The sequence below is a fragment of the Hylobates moloch genome, unplaced genomic scaffold, assembly GCF_009828535.3.
Source record: "Hylobates moloch isolate HMO894 unplaced genomic scaffold, HMol_V3 SCAFFOLD_3, whole genome shotgun sequence".
Classification (NCBI taxonomy): Eukaryota; Metazoa; Chordata; class Mammalia; order Primates; family Hylobatidae; genus Hylobates; species Hylobates moloch.
The window spans coordinates 68,883,495-68,899,520 of NW_026652278.1; the positions used below are offsets into that span (position 1 = coordinate 68,883,495).

The 16,026-nt window shown below is 39.7% G+C and overlaps 1 protein-coding gene and 1 pseudogene across 4 annotated transcripts in view; one reads left to right on the forward strand and one right to left on the reverse strand.

Annotated features, from left to right (window-relative positions):
• Positions 1 to 16,026, forward strand: part of ADK (adenosine kinase) — a 584,474-nt gene that overhangs the window by 186,276 nt on the left and 382,172 nt on the right. The window lies entirely within an intron of this gene.
• On the reverse strand, positions 5,940 to 6,445 carry LOC116459861 (mitochondrial import inner membrane translocase subunit Tim9-like; annotated as a pseudogene).

The following is a 16,026-nucleotide window of genomic DNA, read 5'->3' on the forward strand; positions in this document are numbered from 1 at the left end:
GTATTACTTAAATGAAAAAAAATTAGTTTTGGAAAATTGATCTGTCATTCCAGGAGTTAGACATAATGTGGGAGAAGGAGATAGGTATGACTATAAGGGAGTTGCAGGAGAGGGCTTCTTTGTGGTGATGGAATAGTTCTGTGTCTTAATTGTGCTGGTGAGTACATGAATCTTTACAGCTGGTAAGATTTTACAGAATAGTACACACACACTAAGAAGAATGCATGTAATGTCTACTTTGGGGAGGTTTTTTTTTCTTTTAATTTCTTTTAAGAGACAGTCTTGTTCCATTTCCCAGGCTGGAGTGCAGTGGTGCAATCATAGCTCACTGTAGCCTCAAACACCTGAGCTCAAGGGATTCTCCTGCTTCAGCCTCCCAAGTAGCTAGGACTATAGGTGCATGCCACCATGCCTGGCTAATTTTTTTATTTTTATTTTTTGTAGAGATGGGGGTCTCACCATGTTGCCCAGACTGGTCTCAATCTCCTGGGTTCAAGCAGTCCTTCTGCCTTGGCCTTCTAAAGTGCTGGGGTTACAGGGGTGAGCCACTGCCCTGGCCTAAATTCCTTTTTTAGCCTCTTCACAGAATTTCTAGGAAAACCAATGTAAGTAAAGTAGATGTTATTTTCAAAATGATCCACTTTATACACTAAATTAGAAGACAGTCTTGATTTCTTCAAAATTCTTTGCTGTAAAGTGAAACGTTTGGTAATTATGTATCTTGTTGACATAAACATACAGATTCCTCTGCGTATAACATTCTTTTCCTTCACTTCACCAATTTGTGCCCATTTCACATATCTCAGCTTATATATCCCTTTTTCATGATAATCTTACCTCTGACATACCTCTTTCACCCACCAAATCTGTGTTTGGTGTCGTTTCTATGATGGTCCCATACAAAGCTGGACTCATTTTACAGATGCAAAAAGTGATGAAATAATGAACAAGTTAATGACCCAACTGAAACTGTGGTGTTGGACGTAAAACTTTGGAATAAATCCTAAATCTTAAGTGTGCAAATAAATTATTCAAAACATGAGATTACCCAACCTATTCTAGTGATATTTAACAGAGATATGTTTGTAACTGGTGGAAGAAGAATCACTCCCTAGGTACAAGATCAATTGCTGTTCATTTTATTCACCTGAAGATAAATCACTTTCACAGATTTTGCAGACTACTTCTTTTCCTGAAAAAATGATTTATTAAAGTGGAGGTTTCTTTACTATATCATCACTGGCTTACTCTTTTCTTTATAATACTTCTATATTGAAAGAAGCCAGAGGCCAAAAGTAGTCTTGTCTGTGTTGCTCTTTATTTCATTGTTATTTTTAAACCAGATGATGAAATTCCCTTCCATTTTGAAGGGCCATTTTTCACGTACATAGGAGGGAATTTAAACTGTTTGAGTTAATATTAACATATTCTATTACTATAAATTGGTTTTAGTTTGATTTTAAAATAGCATATTAATTTACATTTATTTAATTTTAGTATTCAACTCTGATCAGAAAAATAGTATTTTGGGTGTAGGGGTAAGGAAAAGGTGTGAAATTCCAGTTAGAAATCTCAAGTACTGTGTTTATTGTTTCATTATATGTCTGCATTTAGTATTGTTTATATGAGAAAAAGTCAGTTGTTTCCTTATATTCCCATATAATTTTTGAGTAGTATGACAATCTTCATTTATATACCTGATGACTTTTAATTTTTAAAATGTTGTCTAAACCAGGTTTCAGGTGATATATCTTGCTTCCTAATTTGAAAACTCTGAATATTACTATTCAAACTTGTAAGCAAGTAGAAATTAAAATGAAGCCATACATAGCATTTGCTTTGGTTAAAAAGAATAGAAACCTAGACTGTTTTGGAAAATTCAGTGTATATTTCAGTGTATATATATTACGTGTTTATATATTGACAGATCTGGGCATCAGAATAGAGTCAAGAAATAACATAAATAGAAATTCAGTAAGAACACATATGAAACTGGAAACCAGTGGAGGAAAACTGAGGAATTGCTGTTTGTGAGAGACTTGTTTTTCACTCAGTGTACTTTTTTTTACTGTTTTAATTATCTATATAGCATGCTGTGTATTACCAATTTTAAATACTTAATTTTGAAAGATTAAAATGGCTGGCAAATTTATTGCCCATTTGCAAAGTACTTTTATATCAGGAATAGTACAATATGTAGAATGTCATTGGAACATTGGAACATTGTCTCTGAAATACTTTTTTAAAAACCTCATAAAATATGAAAATACTTCTTAATGATATCAATATTAACTCTATTCATTAGACATCTATCATTATCCTTTATGTCAGAAACTTAGAGTGAAATTTTATTATTAGCTTGATTGAAGAACACTTGTTCTCATTTCATTGTGCTATAGTCACATTCAAAGTTAAAGTTATTTTTCTTCTCCTTGATAGTATACTATAACAAGTATATTCAAAGTGATGCTCTAGATTTGTTTCCTTTACATTTAGACTTGCATTTTTACAATATTTATACTAAGGTTTCTTACACTTGCCATAGTATATCTGTGCGGTGGCTTACTCCTGTAATCCCAGCACTTAGGGAGGCCCAGGCAGGTGGATCATGAGGTGAGGAGTTTGAGACCAGCCTGGCCAACATGGTGGAACCTTGTCTCTACTAACAATACAAAAACAAAAAAAAAATTAGCTGGGCGTGTTGGCGGGTGCCTGTAATCCCAGCTACTCGGGAGCCTGAGGCAGGAGAATCGCTTGAACCCAGGAAGGCAGAGGTTGCAGTGAGCCAAGATCGTGCCACTGCACTCCAGCCTGGACAACAAGAGCAAGACTCTGTCTCCAAAAAAAAAAAAAAAAAGGATTTTTGCAATCATTAACTTACTTCTTGCTGTTTTTGTTGTCTTTTGCTGTCCTTCTTAACTTCTTGAAAGATTTCTAATATATTTATACTCCTTAATCCTAAATCCACTGTATGTTGGCTCTCATGGTAGTTTTCCATTTCATGTACTTGCTTGTATAATATAAATCCCTGTTCTTGGTGTTTTGTGTATTTATTTGGCTGCCATTGTATTGAAAATTGTCTTGACAATTCATTTATGAACATCATTAGTACAGCAATATGTAATTCAAAACCAGCATGCTCAAATTTGTACTATTCTGGTTAGTTATTGCTATGTGTGTATTTTCAAATTTTTAAAGACTTAGAGAATAGTAAAACATATACTTAGCACAAATGATATCACTTCTTGGTACCTTTCTGTGAGTCCTTCTTCCCATAAGGAAATTAAATTGTTCTTTGTTTTCATGCTAAGTAGCATGAAAAAAAAAAAGCTCTATTGAGATAAATCAAATTTAGAGCATTTTTATCACCTCAAAAAGAGCCCATATACATTAGCTATCACCCACTCAATTCTCCCTCCTTGACTATTTTCAGTCTATTGCAATTCTAAGTGAATTTTAGAGTCAGTTTGTCAATTTACACAATGAGTATAGCTTGGATTCTGATAGGGATTGCGTTGAATCTCTACATCCAAGATGGGTAATATTGCCAATCTTAATAAAATTTTCCATGAATGTGGGACGTTTTTCCGTTTATTTAGATCATCTTTAACTTGTTGCAACAATGTTTTGTAGTTTTCAGACTGTAAATTTTACACTGTAAAGAAAACTTATTCCCAAATATTATTTTCTTTTTGATGCTATTGTAAGTGGAATTCTTTTCTTAATTTTATGTTTGGGTTATTCATTGCAGATGGCTTAGACATACAATTGTGTGTGGTTTTTGTTGTTTTGCTTTTGAGACAGGCTCATGCTCTGTTGCCCAGGCTAAAGTGCAGTGGTACAAACATGGCTCACTGCAGCCATGACCCCCTGGGCCCACCTGATTCTCCTGCCTCAGCCTCCCAAGTAGCTGAGACCACCAGACATGCGCCACCATGCCTGGCTAATTTTTAATTTTTTTTGTAGAGACAGAGTCTTGCCATGTTGCCCAGGCTCGTCTTGAACTCTTGGACTCAAGCAATCCTCTGGCCTTAGCCTCCCAAAGTTTTGGGATTATAGGCATGAGCCATTGTGCCTAGCCCAGTTGTGTGTGTGTGTTTTAATATTGATCTTGTATCCTACAGCCTTTCTGAACTTATTTAGCTCTAATATTTTTTAGGGGGTTCTTTATGATTTTCTATAAACAAAACAATGTCATCTGTGAATATAGTTTTGTTTCCTTCTTTCTTTCTAATTTGGAAGCCTTTAACTTTTTTCCCCTTCCTTAATTGCTGTGACTAGTACTTGTAGTGTAACAGTGAACAGAAGTGGCAAGAAGAGATGTCCCTAGTCTTGTTTCTCATATAGGGGGAAAATATCTAATCATTCACCATTAAGTTTGATGTTTCTCTGCAGTTTTCTTAGATGCCCTTTATCAGATTGAGGAAGTGACCTTCTATTTCTAGTTTTTTTAGTGTTTTTATCTTGAAACAGTACAGTTGACCCTTGCACAACATGGCGATTGTGGGTGCTGACCCACTGCATAGTCTAAAATCCATGTATAACTTTTGATTCTCCCAAAACTTGCCAACTAATAGCCTACTGTTAACCAGAAGCCTTACCAGTAACATAAAGTCAATTACCACATATTTTATATATATATCATGTAAAGAATACTATGTACTATTTATTAAGTGGAAATGTTTCATGAGAAAAGTGATCATTGTCTTTATGTTGGATTGGCTGAGGAGGCAGAGGAGGAATTGGTTTTGCTGTCTTAAGGGTGGCAGAGGTGGAAGAAAATACTGGTGTAAGTGGATTTGTAAAGTTCAAACCAGTGTTGTTCAAGAGTCAGTTGTAGTGGATTTTGCCAAATGCTTTTCGTTTGTTTGTTTTTTGAGACGGAGTTTCGCTCTTGTTGCCCAGGTTAGCGTGCAATGGCATGATCTTGGCTCACTGCAACCTCTGCCTCCCAGGTTCAAGCAATTCTCCTGCCTCAGCCTCCTGAGTAGCTGGAATTTCAGGTGCCCAGCACCATGCCTAACTTATTTTTGTGTTTTTAGTAGAGACAGGGTTTCACCATGTTGGCCAGGCTGGTCTCGAATTCCTGACCTCTTGTGATCCACCCGCCTTGGCCTCCCAAAGTGCGAGATTACAGGTGTGAGCCACCATGCCTGGCTGCCAGATGCTTTTTCTATGTCTGTTGAGATGATCATGTAATTTTGTTTTCTATTCTATTGATATGATGCATTGAATTAATTGATTTTTGGATCTTAAACCAACCTTGCATTCCTGAGACAAACTCCACTTGGTTATGTTATATATAATTTTTAAATGTTGCTGGATTTGTTTTGCTAGTATTTTGTTGAGGATTTTTGCATCATTCTCATATGAGTATTGGTCTGTAGTTTTATTTTCTTGTGACTTTGTCTGATTTTAGAGTATCATAGTAATACTGGCCTCATAACATGAATTGGGAGATGTCTTCCCTCTTCTAATTTTTGGAAGAGTTTGTGGAGAATTGGTATTAATTTTTTTTAAAAGCAGCAGCAATTGCTTATTTTTCTAATCAAGTGACCATGCTAGGCCGGGCGCGGTGGCTCACGCTTGTAATCCCAGCACTTTGGGAGGCCGAGGCGGGCGGGTCACGAGGTCAGGAGATCGAGACCATGGTGAAACCCCGTCTCTACTAAAAATACAAAAAAATTAGCCGGGCGTGGTGGCGGGCACCTGTAGTCCCAGCTACTCGGAGAGGCTGAGGCAGGAGAATGGCGTGAACCCAGGAGGCGGAGCTTGCAGTGAGCCGAGATTGCGCCACTGCACTCCAGCCTGGGCGACAGAGCAAGACTCCATCTCAAAAAAAAAAAAAAAAAAAGTGACCATGCTGCCGAATCTTAAGGCCTCAACAAATGTTGCACCTTATTATTTCATTGAACAATAAGACCTTCTATTCTGATTATTCCCGGTAAATAGGAATAATCACTGGTTTCTCCAGTGGTTTCCATTTGCCAAAAACTCATGATAGATGGCTTAACAAGGTGGCAACGGCTTTCAGGGGATTGTGTCAGATGCATACTCATTTCCAGTGCAGCAGCTGTTGGCAATCTAGGACTTCTCTATTGTGGTTGGCCAAGGAGTCCTGCTTTGGCTGGCAGAGCTTCATTCTGCTGAATATTATATTCCTGAAGTCTCATGGATATTCTTTTTGTCATTTAAAAATATTTCCATAAAGTGTTCTGAACAGGCTGGTCTCTTCAGGTTTTACATCTCTTGTGCAGTCTTAACACAGTCCAAAAAAGCAGATTTCTGTAAGTTTATTGTCAGTCCCAAGAAATTCCTTAAACTGTTTAATCTGATCAGATTCTGGTATTTGTGCACCCATATTCTTTTGGTACATTTATTAATCACCTTTTCTGATGCATGAGTTTCCTTTCTGTTCTGGTAAAGTAGTGTTCCAACCTTTGTTTGAATGTCTTCAGTGAGACGTGATTTCTTACCTAAGCACAGGCTCTCACATCTGACATTAGTACAAGGCTGGAGGCCTACACTGCCAGTCGAGTCTGAGGATGGAGGATCAGGATCAGGGCAAGTGTTGCAGCCGCTCTATCTAATTCTTCTTTAAATGTTCATTAGAATTCAATAGTGAAGCGATTAGGGGCTAGGCTTTTCTTTGTGGGTAGTTTCTTGATTACAAATTTAATCTCTTATTATATAGGTCTGTTCAAGTTACCTATTTTTTCTTGAATTGTTTTAGTCATTTGTGCCTTTCTAAGTATTTGTCCATTTCATCTAATAAATAATCGAATTTGTTTAATGGCTATTCTTTCTGACATTAATATGGCCACTTTGTCTTTCTTGTGGGTGTTGTTTGCATCATATATCTTTTTTTTTTTTTTTTTTTTTTTTTTTCAGACACGGTCTTGCTTTGTTGCCCAGGCTGGAGTGCACTGGCGAGCAGAGGTTGCCAGTCACTGGAACCTCTGATTCCCAGGCTTAAGTGATCCTCGCACCTCAGTCCCCTGAGTAGCTGGGATTACAGGTGCATACCAGCATGCTTGGCTAATTTTTAAATGTTTTGCAGAGACAAGCTCTCACTATATTGTCCAGGCTGGTCTTGAACTCCTGGCTCAAAGTGAAACCCCTGCCTTGTCCTCTCAAAGTGTTGGGTTTACAGGTGTGAGCCACCACATCCAGCCTGCATAATATATTTTTCCACCCTTGTACTTTCAATCTGTTAGTAATTTTCTATCTACGGTGTGTCTCCTGTTGACCCACATAACTGTCTTTTATGTATAATTATTAGAACTATTGATAAGAAAATGTGAAAGTGTGGTCCCATTAGCTTGAGTGGAATCAATAAACTATTTCATAACATGTTTTCTAGTTTATATTTTAGAATAGTTTGTTTTTCATGGCTTTTGAGAAAAACATTTGAATGAGCTTACATTTCGTTGCATTTAAAATTTCTGGGGTTGTTTTTTTTTTTTTTTTTTTTTTTGAGACGCAGTCTCTCTCTGTTGCCCAGGCTGAAGTGCAGTGGCGTGATCTTGGCTCACTGCAACCTCTACCTCCCAGGTTCAAACGATTCTTGTGCCTCAGCCCCCTGAGTAAGTGGGACTACAGGTGCATGCCATGACCTGGCTAATTTTGTATTTTTAGTAGAGGTGGGGTTTTGCCCCGTTGGGCAAGCTGGTCTTGAACTCCTGACCTCAGGTGATCTACCTGACTCAGCCTCCCAAAGTGCTGGAAGTACAAGTATGAGCCACTGCGCCTGGCCGAAATTTCTGTTTTTTAATGAATCCAAAGTTCATGTTTTTTTTTTTTTTTTCCCCAATGCCGTGGTACGTATCGTCACCAAAAAAAGTAGTGATTTTGCTTCAGTGAACACTGAATTTTAATATTATTGATAGAATGGCATATCGATCAGGGTTTTACACTTATAGTACAATATACTTGCAATGTAGGTAGGCCTCATCCTTTGTTATTAATTAATTAGCTTGTAATTATGTAAGCTAATCTAAATTTTCATATTTTCAGTTTTAACAGTTGGACTTTTAAGTTACATTTCTTATATTTTGATTTTTTTCTATAAATTTTAAAACCAGAAAGAGAACACTAGAATCAATTAAATGCAAGATTGAAAGGGTTTCATAATGTAAAAAAGCAATCTTGTTTTTGAAATGTTCAGTTTACAGTAAGGATCAAGTAGCTCTGCAGCTACCGATTTGGGAAATACCTGACGTTTTTTTTCCCCTTGCACTTAAAGGCTGTTTTAGCCCTGAAGCTGGCTAGCAAGGACACAGACTTTAGAGGGCCATGACAGTTCCATAACAGGAGTGAATTGAAGAAGAGAAACAGTGGAATTAGGAGCCTCACAAAGTAAAGACAACTGGTGAAGAGAAAAACCATTTATTTTCGACACTTAAGATGGCTAAGCCTGTAATTCCAGCAATGCTTTGGGAGGCCGAGGCAGGTGGATCACCAGGTCAGGAGATTGAGACCATCCTGGCTAACATGGTGAAACCCCGTCTCTACTAAAAGTACAAAAAATTAGCCAGGCGTGATGGGCACCTGTAGTCCCAGCTACTCGGGAGGCTGAGGCAGGAGAATGGTGTGAACCCGGGAGGCGGAGCTTGCAGTAAGCCGAGACTGTGCCACTGCATTCCAGCCTGGGCCACAGAGTGACACTCCATCTCAAAAAAAAAAAAAAAAGGAAAAAAGATGGCTGAATAGGAAGAGCTCCAGTCTGCAGCTCTCAGCAAGACCAACACAGAAGGCGAGTGATTTCTGCATTTCCAACTAAGGTACCCAGTTCATCTCATTGGGACTAGTTAGGCAGTGGTTGCAGCCCACAGAGAGTGAGCAGAAGCAGGGTGGGGCCTCACCTCACCTGGGAGGTGCAAGGAGCCGGGGGACCTCCTTCCCTCAGTCAAGGGAAGCCATGAGGGACTGTGCTATCTGGCCCAGATACCATGCTTTTCCTATGGTTTTTGCAATCCACAGATCAGGAGATTCCGTCGTGTGCCTACACCACCAGGGCCTTGGGTTTCAAGCACAAAACTGGGCGGCTGTTTAGGCAGACACTGAGCTAGTTGCAGGAGTTTTTTTTCATACCCCAGTGGCACCCAGAACCCCAGCGAGACAGAACTATTAACTCCCCTGGAAAGGGGGCTGAAGCCAGGGAGCCAAGTGGTCTTGCTTAGAGGGTCCCACTCCCACGGAGCCCAGCAAGCTAAGAACCACTGGCTTAACATTCTCACTGCCAGCACAACAGTCTGCAATTGACCTGGGACCATCGGGCTTGGTGGGGGGAGGGACATCTGCAATTACTGAGGCTTGAGTAGGTGGTTTTTCCCTGACAGTACTAAGGTGGCCGGAAGGTTTGAACCAGGTGGAATTCACCACAGTACAGCAAAGCGGCTGTGGCCAGACTCCCTGTCTAGATTCCTCCTCACTGGACAGGGCATTTGTGAAAGAAAGGTAGCAGACCTAGTCAGGGGCTTATGGATAAAACTCCCATCTCCCTGGGACAGAGCACCTGAGGGAAGGGGCAGCTGTGGGCGCAGCTTCAGAGGACATAAACTTTCCTGCGTGGTGGCTCTGAAGAGAACAGCTGATACTGACAAGGAGGATTCTCCCAGCACAGTGCTTGAACTCTGTTTAGGGACAGACTGCCTCCTCTGACTGCCGTGCCTTCTCACTGGGAGAGAACTGCCAACAGGGGCCAACAGACACCTCAAACAGGAGAGCTCTGGCTGGCATCAGGCTGGTGCCCCTCTGGGACGAAGCTTCTAGAGGAAGGACCAGGCAGCAATCTTTGCTGTTCTGCAGCCTCCATTGGTGATACCCAGGCAAACAGGGTCTGGAGTGGACTTACAGCAAACTGCAGCAGACCTGCAGAAGAGGTGCCTGACTGTTAGAAGAAAAACTAGCAAACAGAAAGCAACAACCTCAACATCAACACAAAGGACCCCCACACAAAAACCCCATCCAAAGGTCATCAGCCTCAAAGATCAAAGGTAGATAAATCCACGATGATGAGGAAAAACCAGCGCAAAAATGCTGAAAATTCCAAAAACCAGAATGCCTCTTTGCCTCCAAATAATTGCAGCTCCTCTCCAGCAAGGGCACAAAACTGGACGGAGCAACCCCAAGACACCTAATTGTCACGTTCTGCTCTGAGAATCCTCTGAGCTGAAGAACCATGTTCTAACCCAGTGCAAGGAAGCTAAGAACCTTGATAGAAAGTTATAGGAACTGCTAACTAGAATAACCAGTTTAGAGAAGAATGTAAATGACCTGATGGGGCTGAAAAACACAGCACGAGCACTTCATGAAGCATACACAAGTATCAATAGCCAAATCGATCAAGCAGAAGAAAGGATATCAGAGATTGAATATCATCTTATTGAAATAAGGTGTGAAGACAAGATTAGAGAAAAAAAATGAAATAGAATGGACAAAACCTCCAAGAAATATGAGACTGTGTGAAAAGACCAAACCTATGATTGATTGGTATACCTGAAAGTGACAGGGAGAATGGAACCAAGTTGGAAAACACACTTCAGTATATTATTCAGGAGAACTTCCCCAACCTAGCAAGACAGACCAACACTCAAATTTGGGAAATAGGAAGAACACCGCAAAGATACTCCTCAAGAAGAGCAACTCCAAGACACCTAACCGTCAGATTCTCCAAGGTTGAAATGAAGGAAAAAATGTTAAGGGCAGCCATAGAGAAGGTCAGGTTACCTACAAAAGGAAGCCCATCAGACCAATAGCAGATCTCTCTGCAGAAACCCTACAAGCCAGAGGAGAGTGGGGGCCGTTATTCAACATTCTTAAAGAAAAGAATTTTCAACCCAGAATTTCATATCCAGCCAAACTAAGCTTCATAAGCTAAGGAGAAATAAAATCCTTTTCAGAGAAGGAAATGCTGAGGGATTTTGTCACCACCAGGCCTGCCTTACAAGAGCTCCTGAAGGAAGCACTAAATGTGGAAAGGAAAAAGTGGTACTAGCCACTGCACAAACACACCAAAATATAAAGACCAATGACACTATGAAGAAACTGCTTCAACTAATGTGTAAAATAACCTGCTAACATCATGATGACAGGATCAGATTCATATATAATAATATTAGCCTTAGCTGTACATGGCCTAAATGTCCCAATTAAAAGACACAGACTGGCAAATTGGATAAAGGGTCAAGATCCATCGGTATGCTGTATTCGGGAGAGCCATCTCACTTGCAAAGACACGCATAGGCTCAAAATAAAGGGATGGAGGAATGTTTACCAAGCAAATGGAAAGCAAATAAAAAGCGGGCATTGCACTTCTAGTCTGTGATAAAACAGGCTTTAAACTAACAAAGATCAAAAAAGGCAAAGAAGGGCATTACATAATGGTAAAGGGATCAATGCAACAAGAAGAGCTAACTATTGTAAATATATATGCACCCACTACAGGAGCACCCAGATTCATAAAACAAGTTCTTAGAGACCTACAAAGATACTTGGACTTCCACACAATAATAGTGGGAGACTTTAACACCCCACTGTCAATATGAGATCAATGAGACAGAAAATTAACAAGGTTATTCAGGACTTGAACTAAGCTCTGGACCAAGCGGACCTAATAGACATGGGGTTGCTACAGAACTGTCTACCCCAAATCAACAGAATATACATTCTTAGCACCACATGGCACTCATTCTCAAATCAACCACATAATTCAAAGTAAAACACTCCTCAGCAAATACAAAAGAATGGAAATCATAACAAGCAGTCTCTCAGACCACAGTGCAATCAAATTAGAACTTAGGATTAAGAAACTCACTCAAAACCACGCAACTACATGGAAATTGAACAACTTGCTCCTGAATGAATATTGGGTAAATAATGAAATTAAGGCAGAAATAAAGAAGTTAGTTGAAACCAATGAGAACAAAGAGAAAACGTACCAGAATCTAGGACACACCAAAAGCAGTGTTAAGAGGGAAATTTATAGCACTAAGTACCCACTTCAGATGGCTGGAAAGATCTGAAATCAACACCCCAACATCACAATTAAAAGAACTAGAGAAGCAACAGCAAACAAATTCAAAAGCTAGCAGAAGACAAGAAATAACTAAGATCACAGCAGAACTGAAGGAGGTAGAGACATGAAAAACCCTTGAAAAAAATCAGTGAATCCAGGAGGTGGTTTTTTGGAAAGATTAACCAAATAGACAGACTACTAGCTAGACTATTAAAGAAGAAAAGAGAGAAGAATCAAATAGACACAATAAAAAATTATAAAGTGGATATCACCACCATTCTCAGAGAAATACAAATTACCAACAGAGAATACTATAAACACCTCTATGCAAATAAACCAGAAAATCTAGAAGAAATGGATACATTCCTGGACACATACACCCTCCCAAGACTAATCCAGGAAGAAGTCGAATCCCTGAATAGACCAGTAACAAGTTCTGAAATTGAGGCAGTAATTAATAGTCTACCAACCAAAAAAAGCCCAGGACCATACAGATTCACATCCGAATTCTACCAGAGGTTCAAAGAGGAGCTGGTACCATTCCTTCTGAAACTAGTCCAAACAATTGAAAAAGAGGGATTCCTCCCTAACTCATTTTATGAAGCCAGCATCATCCTGATTCCAAAACTTGACAGAGACACAACAAAAAAAGAAAATTTCAGGCCAATATCCCTGATGAACATCCATGTGAAAATCCTCAATAAAATACTGGCAAACGAATCCAGCGACACATGCTTATCCACCACAATCAAGTCAGCTTGACATGTAAGGCTAGCTCAACATACACAAATCAAGAAACATAATCTATCACATAAACAGAACCAATGACAAAAACCGTATGATTATCTCAATAGATGCAGAGAAGTCCTTTGATAAAATTAAACATCCCTTCATGCTAAAAACTCTCAAAAAACTAGATATTGATGGAACGTATCTCAAAATATAAGGGCTATTTATGACAAATCCATAGCCAATATCATACTGAACAGGCAAAAGCTGGAAGCATTCCCTTTGAAAACCAGCACAAGACAAGGATGCCCTCTCTCACTACTCCTATTCAACATAATTTTGGAAGTTCTGACTAGAGCAATCTGGCAAGAGAAAGAAATATAGCGTATTTAAATAGGAATAGAGGAAGTCAGATCGTCTCTGTTTGCAGATGACATGATTGTATATTTAGAAAACCCCATCGTCTCAGCCCAAAACCTCCTTAAGCTGATAAGCAGCTTCAGCAGTCTCAGGATACAAAATCAATGTGCAAAAATCACAGGCATTTCTATACATCAATAATAGACAAGCAGAGAGCCAAATCATGAGTGAACTCCCATTCACAATTGCTACAAGAGAATAAAATACCTAGGAATACAACTTATAAGGGATGTGAAGGACCTCTTCAACGAGAACCAGAAACCACTGCCCAAGGAAATAAGAGAGGACACAAAGAAATGGAAAAAAAAATTCAATGTTCATGGATAGGAAGAATCAATATTGTGAAAATGGCCATATTGCCCAAAGTAATGTATAGATCCAATGCTATTCCCATCAAGCTTCTGTTGACTTTCTTTGCAGAGTTAAAAAAAAAAAAAACAAGCCGGGCGTGGTGGCTCACGCTTGTAACCCCAGCACTTTGGGAGGCTGAGGCGGGCGGATCACGAGGTCAGGAGATCCGAGACCACGGTGAAACCCCGTCTCTACTAAAAATACAAAAAAAATTAGTCGGGCGTGGTGGCGGGCACCTGTAGTCCCAGCTACTCAGAGAGGCTGAGGCAGGAGAATGGCGTGAACCCGGGAGGCGGAGCTTCCAGTGAGCTGAGATTGCGTCACTGCACTCCAGCCTGGGCGACAGAGCGAGACTCTGTCTCAAAAAAACAAAAAAAAACAAAAAAAAACTTTAAATTTCATATGGAACCAAAAAGGAGCCTGTGTAGCTAAGACAATCCTAAGCAAAAATAACAAAGCTGGAGGCATCATGCTACCTGACTTCAAACTGTACTACAAGGCAACAATAACCAAAACAGCATGGTACTGGTACCAAAACAGATATATAGACCAATGAAACAGAACAGAGGCCTCAGAAATAACACCACACATCTGCAACCATCTGATCTTTGACAAACCTGACAAAAACAAGCAATGGGGAAAGGATTCCCTGTTTAACAAATGGTGTTGGGAAAACTGGCTAGCCATACACAGAAAACTGAAACTGGATCACTGCCTTACACATTATAGAAAAAGTAACCAAAATGGATTAAGGACTTAAATGTAAAACCTAAAACCATAAAAACCCTAGAAGAAAACCTAGGCAATACCATTCAGGACATAGGCATGGGCAAAGACTTCATGACTAAAACACCCAGTGCAATTGCAACAAAAGCCAAAATTGACAAATGGGATCTAATTAAACTAAAGAGCTTCTGCACAGCGAAAGAAACTATCATCAGAGTGAACAGGCAGCGTACAGAATGGGAGAAAATTTTTGCAATCTATCCATCTGACAAAGGTCTAATATCCAGAATCTACAGGAACTTAAACAAATTTACAAGAAAATAACAACCCCATCAAAAAGTGGGTGAAGGATATGAACAGACGCTTCTCAAAAGAAGACATGCAACCAACAAACATGAAAAATTGCTCATCATTGGTCATTAGAGAAATGCAAATCAAAACAACAATGAGATACCAACTCATGCCAGTTAGAATGGCAATCATTAAAAAGTCAGGAAACAACAGTTGCTGGTGAGGTTGTGGAGAAATAGGAACACTTTTACACCGTTGGTGGGAGTGTAAATTAGTTCAACCATTGTAGAAGACAGCTTGGCAATTCCTCAAGGATCTAGAACCAGACATACCATTTGACCCAGCAATCCCATTACTGGGTATGTAACCCAAGAGATTATAAATCATTCTACTACAAAGACACATGCACACATGTGTTTACTATAGCACTATTTACAATAGCAAAGGCATGGAACCAACCTGATGCCCATCAATGATAGACTGGACAGAGAAAATGTTGCACATAGACACCATGAAATACTATGCAGCCATAAAAAAGGATGAGTTCCTGTCCTTTGCAGGGACATGATGAAGCTGGAAACCATCATTTTTAGCAAAGTTACACAGGAACAGAAAACCAAACACCACATATTCTCACTCATAAGTGAGAGTTGAATAATGAGAACACATGGACACAGGGAGGGGAGCATAACATACCTGGGCCAGTTGGTGGGTAGGGGGCAAGGGGAGGGAGAGGATTAGGACAAATACCTATTGCATGCAGGGCTTAAAACTTAGATGATGGGTTGATAAGTGCACCAAACCACCATGGCACATGTATACCAACATAACAAACCTGCACGTTCTGCACATGTATCCCAGAACTTAAAGTTAAAAAAAAAAAAAAAGCCAGGCACAGTGGCTCACGCCTGTAATCCCAGCACTTTGGGAGGCTGAGGCAGGTGGATCACAAGGTCAGGAGATTGAGACCATCCTGGCTAACATGGTGAAACCCCTTTTCTACTAAAAATACAAAAAATTAGCCAGGCGTGGTGGCGGGCATCTATAGTCCCAGCTACTCGGGAGGCTGAGGCAGGAGAATGGCGTGAACACAGGAGGTGGAGCTTGTAGTGAGCTGAGATTGCGCCACTGCACTCCAGCTCTGGCGACAGAGCGAGACTCTGTTTCAAAGAAAAAAAAGAAAAAAAATTCAGTTTACTGGTTTTGCGTATAGTGTTCTTTGAGAATTTAAATAATCCTTTCTGAATTACAGAAAGTCATAGATTAGAAGTGTAGCGTTAAAATGCTCTAAATCACTCTGAATTAAGAAAAAGAGTTTCCTTTGTCCAGAATAAGCATCAATTTAAAACAGCACTTTAAAATAAGTATTCAACAAATTGGTATATGAATTGTAACACAAGCAACTAAATCACTGACTTTGATTAGTCTCTCTACTGATTACTACTGTTGAACAGAAGTTGTGTGTAAGAATAGGAGAAGGTGAACTCATT